We start from the raw sequence: 12,345 nt of genomic DNA, 5'->3' as shown, positions 1-12,345 counted from the left end.
ATAAATCATACTATCCTCTGGTGGTGATGGTTTAGTAGGGTAAAGATCTGGATCATTGAACAGTATAGGATCCGAATCATACATGTCCTATGGGTCCACAGTGTCTCCCTGTGAATAAGTATGGGAGTGCGATGGTGAGGGTGGTGGTGGGGTATTAGGTGCTGGTGAGAAAGAAAGCTGCGGTGAATGTGGTGGAGGAAGCTGGAGAGGTGATGGCTTCTCTTTCCACTTGAAATCGTTTGCTGGTGGTGGGGCACTATCAAGAGTCTCTTGGAATGATAGCTTTCTTTTAGTCTGTGAAGGTGGAGAAGCAATAATTTTCCCAGTCTTTTTGTGGATTTGTATTCTTATCTGCTAACTGTCCATAACCTTCAAAATTGGTTCAATGTCAGATTCCTCTATTTGATGTTCAGAGGTTGTTTTTGTGCCCTTAGAGAATTGTTCAATGGATATTTTGGGCATATGTTTCAATCGGGTCGAAAGTCCTGTTTCTTCTATATAGAAGGGTGTTTTCGGCTCCGAAGCGGTTCTGAGGCATTTCGGTCCCAAAGATATTAGCCGAGGTTTCGGCTCCAAAGCTGGACGTATTAATTTTGGATCCGAAGATTGTAGGCGTCGACTCAGGTCAGAGTCGAGCTTCTCATTTTTTTGCTTGACTCCGGCACCGAAACAGGCATGGGTGTTTTAGCCTTTTTTGGCGCCGGACCCAGGGGCTGGTCGCCGATTATTTTTTTTTCGAGTGAAACCTTGGCTTGACAGCAGTGATGCCTTGCTTGATTTTTTTAAAGTGGGTGTAGGGGCAGGTGTACTCGCATACTGTGCCGCTGTGATTGGCTGGCTGTCGTCTTCTGATCCTTGTTCGGAGTCGAAATCTGGAATCGAAACAGCCGTCTGTGGCTGCTCCTCCTCTAAGGTGTTGGTGGACTCTGTATGTTTCGACGCCATCTTCGATCAAGCAGTGTCTTCTTCGATCAAAATGAACGGCTACCTTCACAATCTACCTCACAATGCTCAGGAGAAAGGCAAAGATTACAGACCAAGTGCTGGTCGGTATAAGGGAACATAGCGTGGCACAGAGGACAGAATCATAATGGAGTCCGATCCATCAGGCTATGGCGCAGTAGGCCCGAACAGGCCCAAGAAGGGTGCAACCACCCAAAAGGACGTTTTCTTGATCCTGACGGTACTATTCGATTGGTTACAGAGATAAAACGCATTCGAAAACAATATCAACGGTATGAGAAAGTGAATATAAAGTCTCAGAATCGAAAGTATCAGAGCGAAATGGAACACGTCCGAATCAGACACTGGAAAGAAAACAATATAACAAAGGAGTCGATGCCCATGCGCACTATCACCGAGAGGAAGAGTCACTCGATCCAGTGACTCGAAAAAAGACTTCTTTGAGAAAAAAAAACTTGTAACTCTCCGAGACCAACACTAGATGGCGGGATATACACAGCTTGTGTATCTGCAGCTGCACAGGCCATTGAACATATATATACATATATATATAAATATATATAAATATATATATATATATATATATATATATATTAAGAAGAAAGATGTCCATGCAATGTATACACATTTAGATAAAGAAAGTACAACAGCGGCTACAGGCTTCCGGGAGGAGGAACAGTGCATGTGAATCTGCAGCACTAGGTGCCACGAACAGATGTCCACTGGGTAAGTGACATTTTCTGTTCGATGGCATGTGTAGCAGCTGCAGATACACATGCTTTGCATAGACTGAAAAGCAGTCCCCTCCTAAAGAAAGCGGTGGCACCTTCTTTTGGTCAACCCCTGTGGAAGTCTTGGTCACCCTAGTCTTGACCCAAATGTCTGCCTTCTTTCCCAATTCTTTGGGAGAAATTGGACCTAGGTCTACTAGATGTTGATGCAACTTATCAATAAAACAGTTACTTAACAGGTATTCCTTTCATAAACAAATTATAAAGCCCATCGTAGTCATGCATTCCATTAACAGTTATCCAACCATCTAATGTTTTCACTGTAGTTAACAAAATCTACCCAGGTCTGGCTTGAGGTTTTGTGAGCCCCCTGAACCTCAGCCAATACTCCTGAGTGGAGAATCTAAAGCCCTCAACCAGGGTAGCCTTCATGTGGTCATAGGATTCTGCATCTTTACCAGAGAGTGTGAGGAGTCCATCCAAACACTTACCAGTGAACAGTTTCCAAAGAAGAGCGCCCCATTGAGATCTGTTTAACTTTCTGGTTGCAAAAGCCCTCTCGAAAGCTGTGAAGCACTTGGTGATATCACAACCCTCTTCATATTTTTGAGACAATCCCTTTGGGGACTTTTAGGATATCAGTATTCTCTCTGACCTTATTTATATTGCTGCCACCATTAATGGGTGCTAAGCCCATTTCTGCTCTCCCTTTCTATAGCTGGGAGCTGTTGCTCCACAGCTAACCGTTTGGCCATCCTTGCTAAAAGGATGTCCTCTTCATTGAGGCTGCCCTCAATGTTCCCAGAGGAGCTGGACTCTGCTTTGGAAGATACAGATCCAATGAGTTCTATCCTTGGAAGACAGGGGTCTGGGGACCCTGGTCTCCCTAGTTAGGTGAGGAGGGGGGAGATCATCCACCTCATCTCTAAAATCTTCCCTGAGTGGAGTTCTTCCTACTCAGCAGGGTGGTCCCTGGTGTACTATGCCAAGAGTTCCTGGAGCTTGGCTTTAGTAGGGTTGGAACCAGTTCTAATCTTTTTCAGTTCAGAGGGACCTCAACTCTGCCATTCCTAGATGGAGGTAAGGAATGAGGTTGAATTCCACCACTATTTCCTCTGAGCTGCTCATTATGTCACTACAGTAGGGATTACTTTAGAAACTAAAAATTACTTCTAGTAACTAAATCCTATCTTTCCAGTAACTTTCAAACTTAAAAAGAGATGCTAAGGGACTTAACCGAGGCCCAAGCAGGACTAAATTAGAAAAAAAGTAAAATTCAATCATCAGTTTTCTAAAGGCAATTTGGGAATTTACTTGTGTGATCAGGTATTGGCTGAGTAGTCCAGCAAATGCAAAGTCGCAGATCCCACCGCTGATCCACCAATGTAGGAAGCTGGCTCTGTATATACCATATCAAAGTGAGAGATAGAGTGCACAGAGTCCAGGGGTTCCCCAGAGGGTTAACAGAGGCTAAAGTAGATAATACTAATGCTCTCTTTGTGGTAGTGTGCTCGAGAAGCTGGCTTATCAGAGGGTAGTGCAAAGCATTTGTTGAACACACAGAAAATAGAAGAAGCACACACTGAATGACTTAGCTCAAGACCAACGGGTTTTGCACACTGGTGCTGGGGCCTGGTTAGTAGGATCCCAGCACACTTTCAATCATAACTAGTATCAACAAAATGCAAAAAATTAGGGGGTAACCAAGCCAAGGGAAACATTTCCCTACAGTGCCTTTGTGCACTCTGTGGCCAGGAACAAAGCCTGCACTGGGTGGAGGTGCTTCGCACTTCCCCCTGCAAGAACTGGAACACCTGGCGGTGAGCCTCAAAGGCTCATGCCTGTTGTTACAGCACCCCAGGGCATGCCAGCTAGTGGAGATTCCCACCCCTCTGGACACAGCCCCCACTTTTGGCGGCAAGTTTGGAGGAGATAATGTGAAAAACAAGGAGGAGTCACCCACCAGTCAGGACAGTCCCTAAGGTGTCCTGATCTGAGGTGACCCCTGTCTTAAGAAATCATCCATCTTGTTTTGGAGGATTCCCCCAATAGGAATAAGGATGTGCCCCCTCCCCTCAGGGTGGAGGCACAAAGAGGGTGCAGCCACCCTCCAGGACAGTAGCCATTGGCTACTGCCCCCCAGACCTAAACACACCCCTAAATTGAGTACTTAGGAGTGGACCCTGAACCCAGGAAATCTGATTCCTGCAACCTAAAGAAAGAAGGACTGCAGACCTGAAAGCCCCACAGAGACGATGGAGACAACAACTGACTAGGCCCCAGCCCTTCCGGCCTGTCTCCAGACTCAAAGAACCTGCACAGCGACGCATCCGGTGGGACCAATGAGCTCTGAGGACTGACTTGCACCTAAAGGACCAAGAACCTCCGGAGGACAGCGGCTCTGTTCAGAAACAAAGAAAGCAACTTTGAATAGACTTCAACTTCCTGCCAGAAGCGTGAGTCTTCACATTCTGCACCCGATGCCCCCGGCTCGAGTTCAGGACAACCAACACCGCAGAGAGGACTCCCAGGAAACTCCAATGATGTGGACACCCTGAGTCGACCTCCCTGCACCCCCACAGTGACGCCTGCATAGAGGATCCAGAGGCTCCCCCTGACCGCGACTGCCTGGTAACAAAGGAACCCAAAGCCTGGACCAAGCACTGCACCTGCAGCCCCCAGGACCGAGAGGAACCACCTACCAGTGTAGAAGTGGCCAGCAACCCAGTTGGTGGCTGGCCCGAGAAGCCCCCTTGTGCCCAGCCTGCATCTCCAAAGTGACTCCCGGGTGCCTCCATTGTCTTCTACAACAAACCCGACACCTACTTTGCACACTGCAGGAGACTGAACTTGTAAATGCTTTACTTACCTGAGAAACTGCAAAAATCAACAGTTCCTGGGGAAGTACGTTTTGGTTAGTGTCCACTTTTAAAATAGCTTATGGCCATTTTAACCAAAACTGTGTGTACTACTGTCTTAAATCAAAGTTCTATACTTACCTGTGTAAAGTACCCTACAATCTATGAACCAACCTAAAATCTTGTGGTTCTAAAATAAAGAAAATATATTTTTCTATATAAAAACCTATTGGCCTGGAGTTAAGTCTTTGAGTGTGCATTCTCATTTATTGCCTGAGTATGTACAGCAAATGCTTAACACTACCCTCTGATAAACCCACTGCTCCACCACACTACTACGAAACAGAGCATGAGTATTATCTAATTTTGTCACTATCAACCTCTAAGGGGAACCCTTGGACTCTGTACACACTATCTCTCACTTTGAGATAGTATATACAGAGCCAACTTCTTACAGGCACTCACTCCATGTGGTCAGAAACCTGTCTGAAAGGGCCAGGCTGGCACAAACTGGTCAGTCCTACACTAACAGTTTGAGTAACATACAGGGGGATCTCTTAGATGCCCTCTGTGTGCATTTTTCAATAAATCCAGCACTGACATCATTCTGGGTTTATTGTGCTGAGACGTTTGATACCAAACCTCCCAGTATTCAGTGAAGCCATTATGGAGCTTTGGATTTTGTAATGACAAACTCCCAGACCATATACTCAATATGGCTACACTGCACTTACAATTACTAAGAATGGACTTGGACACGGTAGGGTCATATTGCTCATGCAGCTATGCCCTCATCTGTGGTATACTGCACCCTGCCATAGGGCTGTAAGGCCTGCTAGAGGGGAGACTTACCTATGCCACAGGCAGTGGTTTATGGGCAAGGCACCCTGAAAGGGGTGCCATGTCTACTTTGTCTTCCCAGCAGCCCACACAAGCTGCAAGGCAGTGTGCATGTGCTGAGTGAGGGGTCGCTTAGGGAGGCATAATACATGCTGCAGCCCTTAGAGACCTTTTCTGGCCACAGGGCCCTTGGTACCATGGGTACCTTTTACAAGGGACTTAACTGTGTGCCAGGGCTGTGTCAATTGAGGAACAAAGGTACAGTTTTAGGGAAAGAACACTGGTGCTGGGGCCTGGTTAGCAGGGTCCCAGCACACTTGCAATCAAAGTTGGCATCAAAACTAGGCAAAAAGTGAGTGTGGGTGGTGGGGTTTAAACCATGCCAACAGTGGCGCTTTCCTACACAACCAACCCCCACCCCCAAATGAAAGAGGATGAGACTAACCTTTCCCAAGAGAGTCTTCATTGTCTAAGCAGAACCACCTGGAAAGGCCATCTGGACTGGCAGTCCCAGGTCTGTGTTTCACTACAAAGTCCATTCCCTGTAGGGATATGGACTACCTCAAAAGTTTAGAGCTCTCACTTTTCATTTGCATTAGCCATCTGAGAGGTCTGTGCTCAGTTTGAACAACAAAGTGAGTGTCAAGCAAGTATGGCCTCAGCTTTTTCAGGGACCAAACCACAGCAAAGGCTTCCCTCTCAATGGCACTCCAACGCTGCTCCCTCGGGAGTAACCTCCTGCTAATGAAAGCAACAGGCTGGGCAAGACCATAGTCCTTGGTTTGGGACAGAACTGCTCCTATCCCATGTTCAGAGGCATCTGTTTGCACAATGAACTGCTTAGAATAATCTGGAGCTTTAAGAACTGGTGCTGAGCACATTGCTTCTTTCAGGGTGTCAAAGGCCTTTTGACAGTCAAGAGACCAGTTTAATTTCTTTTGCATCTACTTTGAGGTAAGTTCAGTGAGGAGGCGGGGGGTCACAATGGACCCATATCCCTTCACAAACCTCCTGTAATACCCAGTCAAGTCTGGGTTTTTGGAGCTTCCCAGTCCAGAAGTGTCTGGATCTTGGGTTGTACAGGTTGCACTTGGCCTCCACCTACCAGGTAACCCAAGTATACAATTGTGCCCTGCCCTATCTAGAAATTGGATGACTTGATAGAGAGGCCTGCTGATTGCAAGGCCTGCAAAACCATCCCCAGGTGGACCAGATGATCCTGCCAGCTGGAGGTAAAGACAGCAATATCATCTAGATATGCTACACTAAAGGACTCCAAACCAGCAAGGACTTGATTCACCAACCTTTGAAAGGTAAGGTGGCAGGGGCATTCTTTAAGCGAAAGGGCATAACAGTGAACTCATAACGCCCATCAGGTGTAGAGAATGCTGTCTTTTCTTTGGCTCCAGGTACCATCCTAATTTGCTAGTACTCTGCAGTTGAGTCAAAGGTACTCAGAAACGTGGCTGCACCTACTTGGTCAACTAATTCATCTGCTCTGGGTATGGGGGTGGGCATCTGTCTTGGTAACAGACCTGAGTCCTCATAGAACCTCATTTGTCTCTTTCCATCTTTGGTATTAGGTTAAGGGACCAAGACCACTGAGCTAGCCCAGGGATTGTCAGAGTGCTCTATTACCCCTAACTTCAGCATCTTGTGGACTTCCACTTTGATGCTCTCTTTGACTATCTATAGACTTGGTCAGACTGTCTGTAGATTTTATTTTTGACAGGTCTCCTGTGTCCACATCATGGGTACACAGGTGTGTCTAACCAGGGGTCAAAGAGAAGAGCTCAGCATACTGCTGTAGGACGTGCCTCCAGTCAGCCTGCTGTTGGGCAGAGAGGGTGTCGGAATAGACAACTTCATCTACTGATCCATCCTTAGGATCAGTTGAGAGATGGTCAGGGAGAGGGGTTCACGCTCTGCTTCCTGATCCTCATCAGTAACCATCAGCATGGTTATCTCTGCCCTATTATTGTACAGTTTCAGGTGGTTAACACAGATCACCCTCTTGGGTGACCTGCTAGTGTCCAGGTCCACTAAATAAGTGACCTGACTTTCTCTAGAACTGGGTAAGGGCCACTCCATCTATCCTGAAGTGCCCTGGGAGCCACAGGCTCCAGAACCCAGGCTTTCTGCCCTAGTTGGAATTCAACCATTGCAGCCTTTTGGTCATACCACAACTTCTGGAGTTGTTGGCTGGCCTCAAGGTTTTGGATGCCTGTTCCATGTTCTAGAGCGGCGACTAAGCACAGTCCACCACATCTTTAGGCTCATGGAGAGGCCTCTCCCAGCCTTCTTTAACAAGTGCCAGTGGTTTACTTACAGGTTTGCCAAACAGACGTTCAAAGAGGGAAAACCTTACTCCCTTCTGAGGCACCTCTCTGTAGGTGAAAGGCAGGCATCCCATCTCCTTTTGTGTTTTTCAGGGAGCCCAATGATCACGCCCTTCAATGTCTTGTTGAATCTCTCAACAAGTCCATTGGTTTGTGGATGGTATGGTGAATTTGCCAGTCACCCCACACTCATTCCACATGTGTTTCAGGTAAGCTAACATGAAGTTTGTACCTCTGTCAGAAACCACCTCCTTAGGGAAACCCACTCTGGTAAAAATCCCAGTGAGGTCTTTAGCTACTTCAGGGGCAGTAGTTGACCTAAGGGGAACTGCTTCAGGTTATCTGGTAGCACGATCCGCTTCTACCAGTTTGTACTGATTCCCTGAGAATATGGGAAGTTCAAGTGGACCCACAATGTCCACACCAATCCTCTGAAAGGGCACCTCCACCACTGGAAGTAGAATGAGGTGGGCCTTTGGGTGGCCACCTGTCTTGCCACTGGCTTGACAGGTGGCCCAGGAGCCACAAATCTCCTTAACGTTCTGGGACATGTTGGGCCAATAAAAATGGTTTACAAGTCTGATCCATGTCTTGGTTTGTCCCAAATGCCCAGCTAGGGGGATGGCATGGGCCAATGTGAGGATAAACTGTCTAAACTCCTGAGACACTACCACTCTCCTAGTGGCACCAGGTTTGGGATCTCTGGCCTCAGTGTAAAGGAGTCCATCCTCCCAATAGATCCTGTGGGAGCCACTGACATCTCCCTTCTCCTGTTCAGCAGCTTGCTGTCTCAGGCCTTCAAGATTGGGACAGGTCTTTTGTTCTTGGCACAGCTGTTCCCTTGTGGGTTCACATGGGCTTAAGAGCTCTACCTGATCAGGTTCCAGCTCCATGGACTCAGTTCCCTCAGGGGATAAGACATCTTTCTGAGAAGAGGGGTCTTGTTTCTTTTGCTGTTCAGAGGCTGGTACCACAGTCTTCTTACCTTTTCTCTTGGAAGTTTGGGCCACTATTCCAGGCTCCAACACTTCCTTTTCACCCAGTGCTCTGCTCTTCACACACACCAGTTGAGGGATTCCCAGCATGGCTGCAAGGGTTTTGAGCTCTACCTCAGCTCATGCTGAGGACTCCAGATCACTCCCTAGCAAACATTCCACTGGGATTGCAGAAGAGACCACTACCTATTTCAGGCAAGTAACCCCTCCCCACTCTAAAGTCACCATGGGATGGACCTTAGTTACATTGTCAGCATTGGTGACTAGATAAGTTTGTCCAGCCAAATACCGTCCTGGGGAAACCAGTTTCTCTGTCACCATGGTGACACTGGCACCTGTATCCCTCAGGGCTTCTACTTTTGTCCCATTTATCAAGAGCTGCTGCCTGTATTTTTGCATGTTAGATGGCCAGGCAGCCAGTGTGGCTATATCCACCCCACCCTCAGACTAGAGTAGCTTCAGTGTGAACCCTGATTTGCTCTGGGCACACTTGATCCTACCTAGAGACTCGCTATTCCAGTACTAACTAGAGTAGTGTTAGTGGGACTTTTCTTGGGACAGGCCATGTCTCCAGTTTGGTGTCCATGCTGTCTACAGTTGTGACACCAGGCCATCTTGGGATCAAAGATTTTACTCTTCTACCCATTTGTGGACGGTGAAGAGACTCAGGCTCACCCTCCTGAGCAGGTTTTTGGGGCCCTTGAGAAGACTTTGTTTTTGTCCTTAGGTGTATCACTGCCTGTTGGCGAGATAACACAGCCACATAGTAGTGTTAAGTAAATATGTGTGGTGTGGACCATGTCGCCGCTTTGTATATCTCTGCCATTGGTATATTTCCTAAGAATGCCATTGAATCTACTTTCTATCTAGTAGAATGTGCTTTAGGAGTTACTACTAGCTGTCTTTCAGCTTTCAGATAGCAAATCTGAGTACTCTTTACTATCCATCTGGCTAATCCTTGCTTTAAAATAGGATTACCTTTCTTAGGTTGTTGAAAAGCCACAAAAAGTTGTTTAGATTTTTTGAAATCTTTTGTTTTACCTACATAATACATGAGAGCTCTTTTAACATCAAGAGTGTGAAGAGCACTTTCAGCAACTGAATCTGGCTGTTGAAAGACTGGCAATTCCACTGACTGATTGACGTGAAACACTGAAACTACTTTAGGTAGGCATTTTGGATTTGTCCTAAGTACTATTTTATTTTTGTGAATTTGGAAGAAAGGGTCTTCTAAAGCGAATGCCTGAATTTCACTAACTTTTCTTAAGGAAGGAATTGCTATTAGGAAAGCAACCTTCCATGAGAGAAATTGAAGAGTACAAGAATGCATGGGTTTAAATGGTGGACCCATAAGCCTTGTGAGCACGATGTTAAGATTCCAGGCAGGAGCTGCTGTAGCTATAGGATGGAATAATTCTCTTAAGGATTCCATAAGAGCTTTTATGACAGGGATCCTAAACTGAGAAGTATGCTGTCTGTTTTTGAGGTCAGCAGTTATTGCTGTTAAATGAAATTTAATAGATGAGTACTTAAGATTTGCTTTTTGTAAATTAAGCAAAGAGACAATATCCTGTTACTGATGGTTTAAGTGGATCATTGTTTTGGGTTGACAGTAATATACAAAACGCTTCCATTTAGCTGCATAGCACTGTCTGGTTGTAGGTTTGCATGCTTCTTTTAGAATGTCCATACATTCTGTTGGGGAAGCTGTAGATATCCAAACTCTATGACCTCAGGAGACAAATCACCAGGTTGAGCATAGTGGGATTGGGATGCCTGATTTGGCCTTTGTTTTGAGTCAATAGGTCTAGTCTGTTTGGAAGCTTGCAATGTGGAACTACAGACAGATCAAAAAGTGTTGACGTGCCCACATGGGAGCTATGAGCATGATAGTGAGGGAGGTGTGACGGATCTTGTTGACCAGAAATGGCATTAGTGGGACAGGGGGGAAAAAGCCTAAGCAAGTATCCCTGACCAGCTGATCCATAGAGCATTGCCCTTTGGACGAGGGTGTCGGAACCTGGATGCGAAGTTTGGGCATTATGGGCCTCATTACAACATTGACTGGCGGCTAGCGCTGCCCGCCAGTGCAGCCGCACTCCCGCGGTTCCCATTTGGACATCCCCGCTGGGCCGCAACATGGGAGCTGGCTCCAAATGGAGCCGGCGGTGTTGCGGCCGTGCGACGGGTGCAGTTGCACCCGTCGCGCTTTTCACTGTCTGCATAGCAGACAGTGAAAAGCCGCATGGGGCCCTGTCAGGAAACGGCTGGCGGCCGGGGACTCATAATCCCCTGGGCAGCGCTGCTTGCAGCGCTGCCCTGGCGGATTACAACCGCCGGGGCCATTGTGGCGGAAAACCGCCGGCCCCGGCGGTGCGACCACGGTGCTACTGCCGCGGTCAAAATACGCCGGGAGGCACCGCCAGCCTGTTGGCGGTGCTCCCGTCGTTTTGGCCCTGGCGTTGTAATACCGCCAGGGTCATAATGACCATCTTTGTGTTTATGTCTGGGGTTCCACACATGTAGAAGTATTGTTGAATTACCTGTGGGTGAATCTCCTATTTATGTATTTGTTGCTGCATCCTGCTTAAGAGGTCCGCTAGTTGGTTATGTATCCCTTGGTTACTCTCTGCTAGTAGTTGACTAGGATTGTGAATTGTCCATTTCCAAATTGTCAGTGCTTAGTAGGGACAATTAAGATGAGTGTGTGACCCCCCGTTTTTGCACATAGTACACTGTGGTCATGTTGTCTGTCCTTATCAACACTGTTTTGTGCATGATCTGTGGTTGGAAAGCTTTGAGTGCTACGAAAACTGATAGCAATTCCAAATGGTTTATGTGATATGTTTTTTTAAATATGTCCCATTCCCCTTCTATGGTAAGGTTGTTGAAATGTGCTCCCCAACCTATCACTGATGCATTGGTTGTGATTATGGTCTATTGCACAGTGTCCTAAAATAGCCGTCCTTTTGATAAGTTGGTGTGATTCCACCATTGCAGACAGTTGTAAGTTTGGCGGTCCAACAACACTAGATCATGAAGTTGACCCTGTGCGGGATACCATTTTTGCGATAGACACTACTATAGGGGTCTCATATTTAGATGTACATTGGGTCCTATTGCTATGTACAATGCCATCATTCCCAAAAGTGTAATGATAAACCTTACTGTGTCAGTGTGATTGTATTGTAGTTGAGATATGAGATTGTGGAAAGCTTGAATTCAGTGGGTTTGGGTACGCTAATGCTGATTGTTCAGAATTGCTCCCAGTTACGGTTGTATTTGCGTTGGTTGCAGATGAGATTTCAGGTAATTGATTGTGAACCCTAGATTGTGTATGGTATCTACTGTGCACTGTGTGTGCTGTTGGCAGGTTTGAATGGTGCTGGCTTTTTTATGAGCCGGTCGTCCAGATAAGGAGAGACATGTATCTGTTGCCTTCTGAGGTCTGCTGCAACCACTGTGAGGCATTTGGTGAATACCCCTGGTGCTGTTACTCAAAAGGCTAGTACTCTGAACTGGTAGTGCTTGCCTGCTATCACAAAACTTAGAAATTTGTGATGTGCTGAATGTATGGGAATGTGGAAGTACAAGTGGAATCTTTTAGATCTAATGCTGT

This window comes from Pleurodeles waltl, chromosome 3_1, assembly GCF_031143425.1.
Source record: "Pleurodeles waltl isolate 20211129_DDA chromosome 3_1, aPleWal1.hap1.20221129, whole genome shotgun sequence".
Taxonomy (NCBI): Eukaryota; Metazoa; Chordata; class Amphibia; order Caudata; family Salamandridae; genus Pleurodeles; species Pleurodeles waltl.
This window is presented reverse-complemented; position numbering follows the sequence as displayed.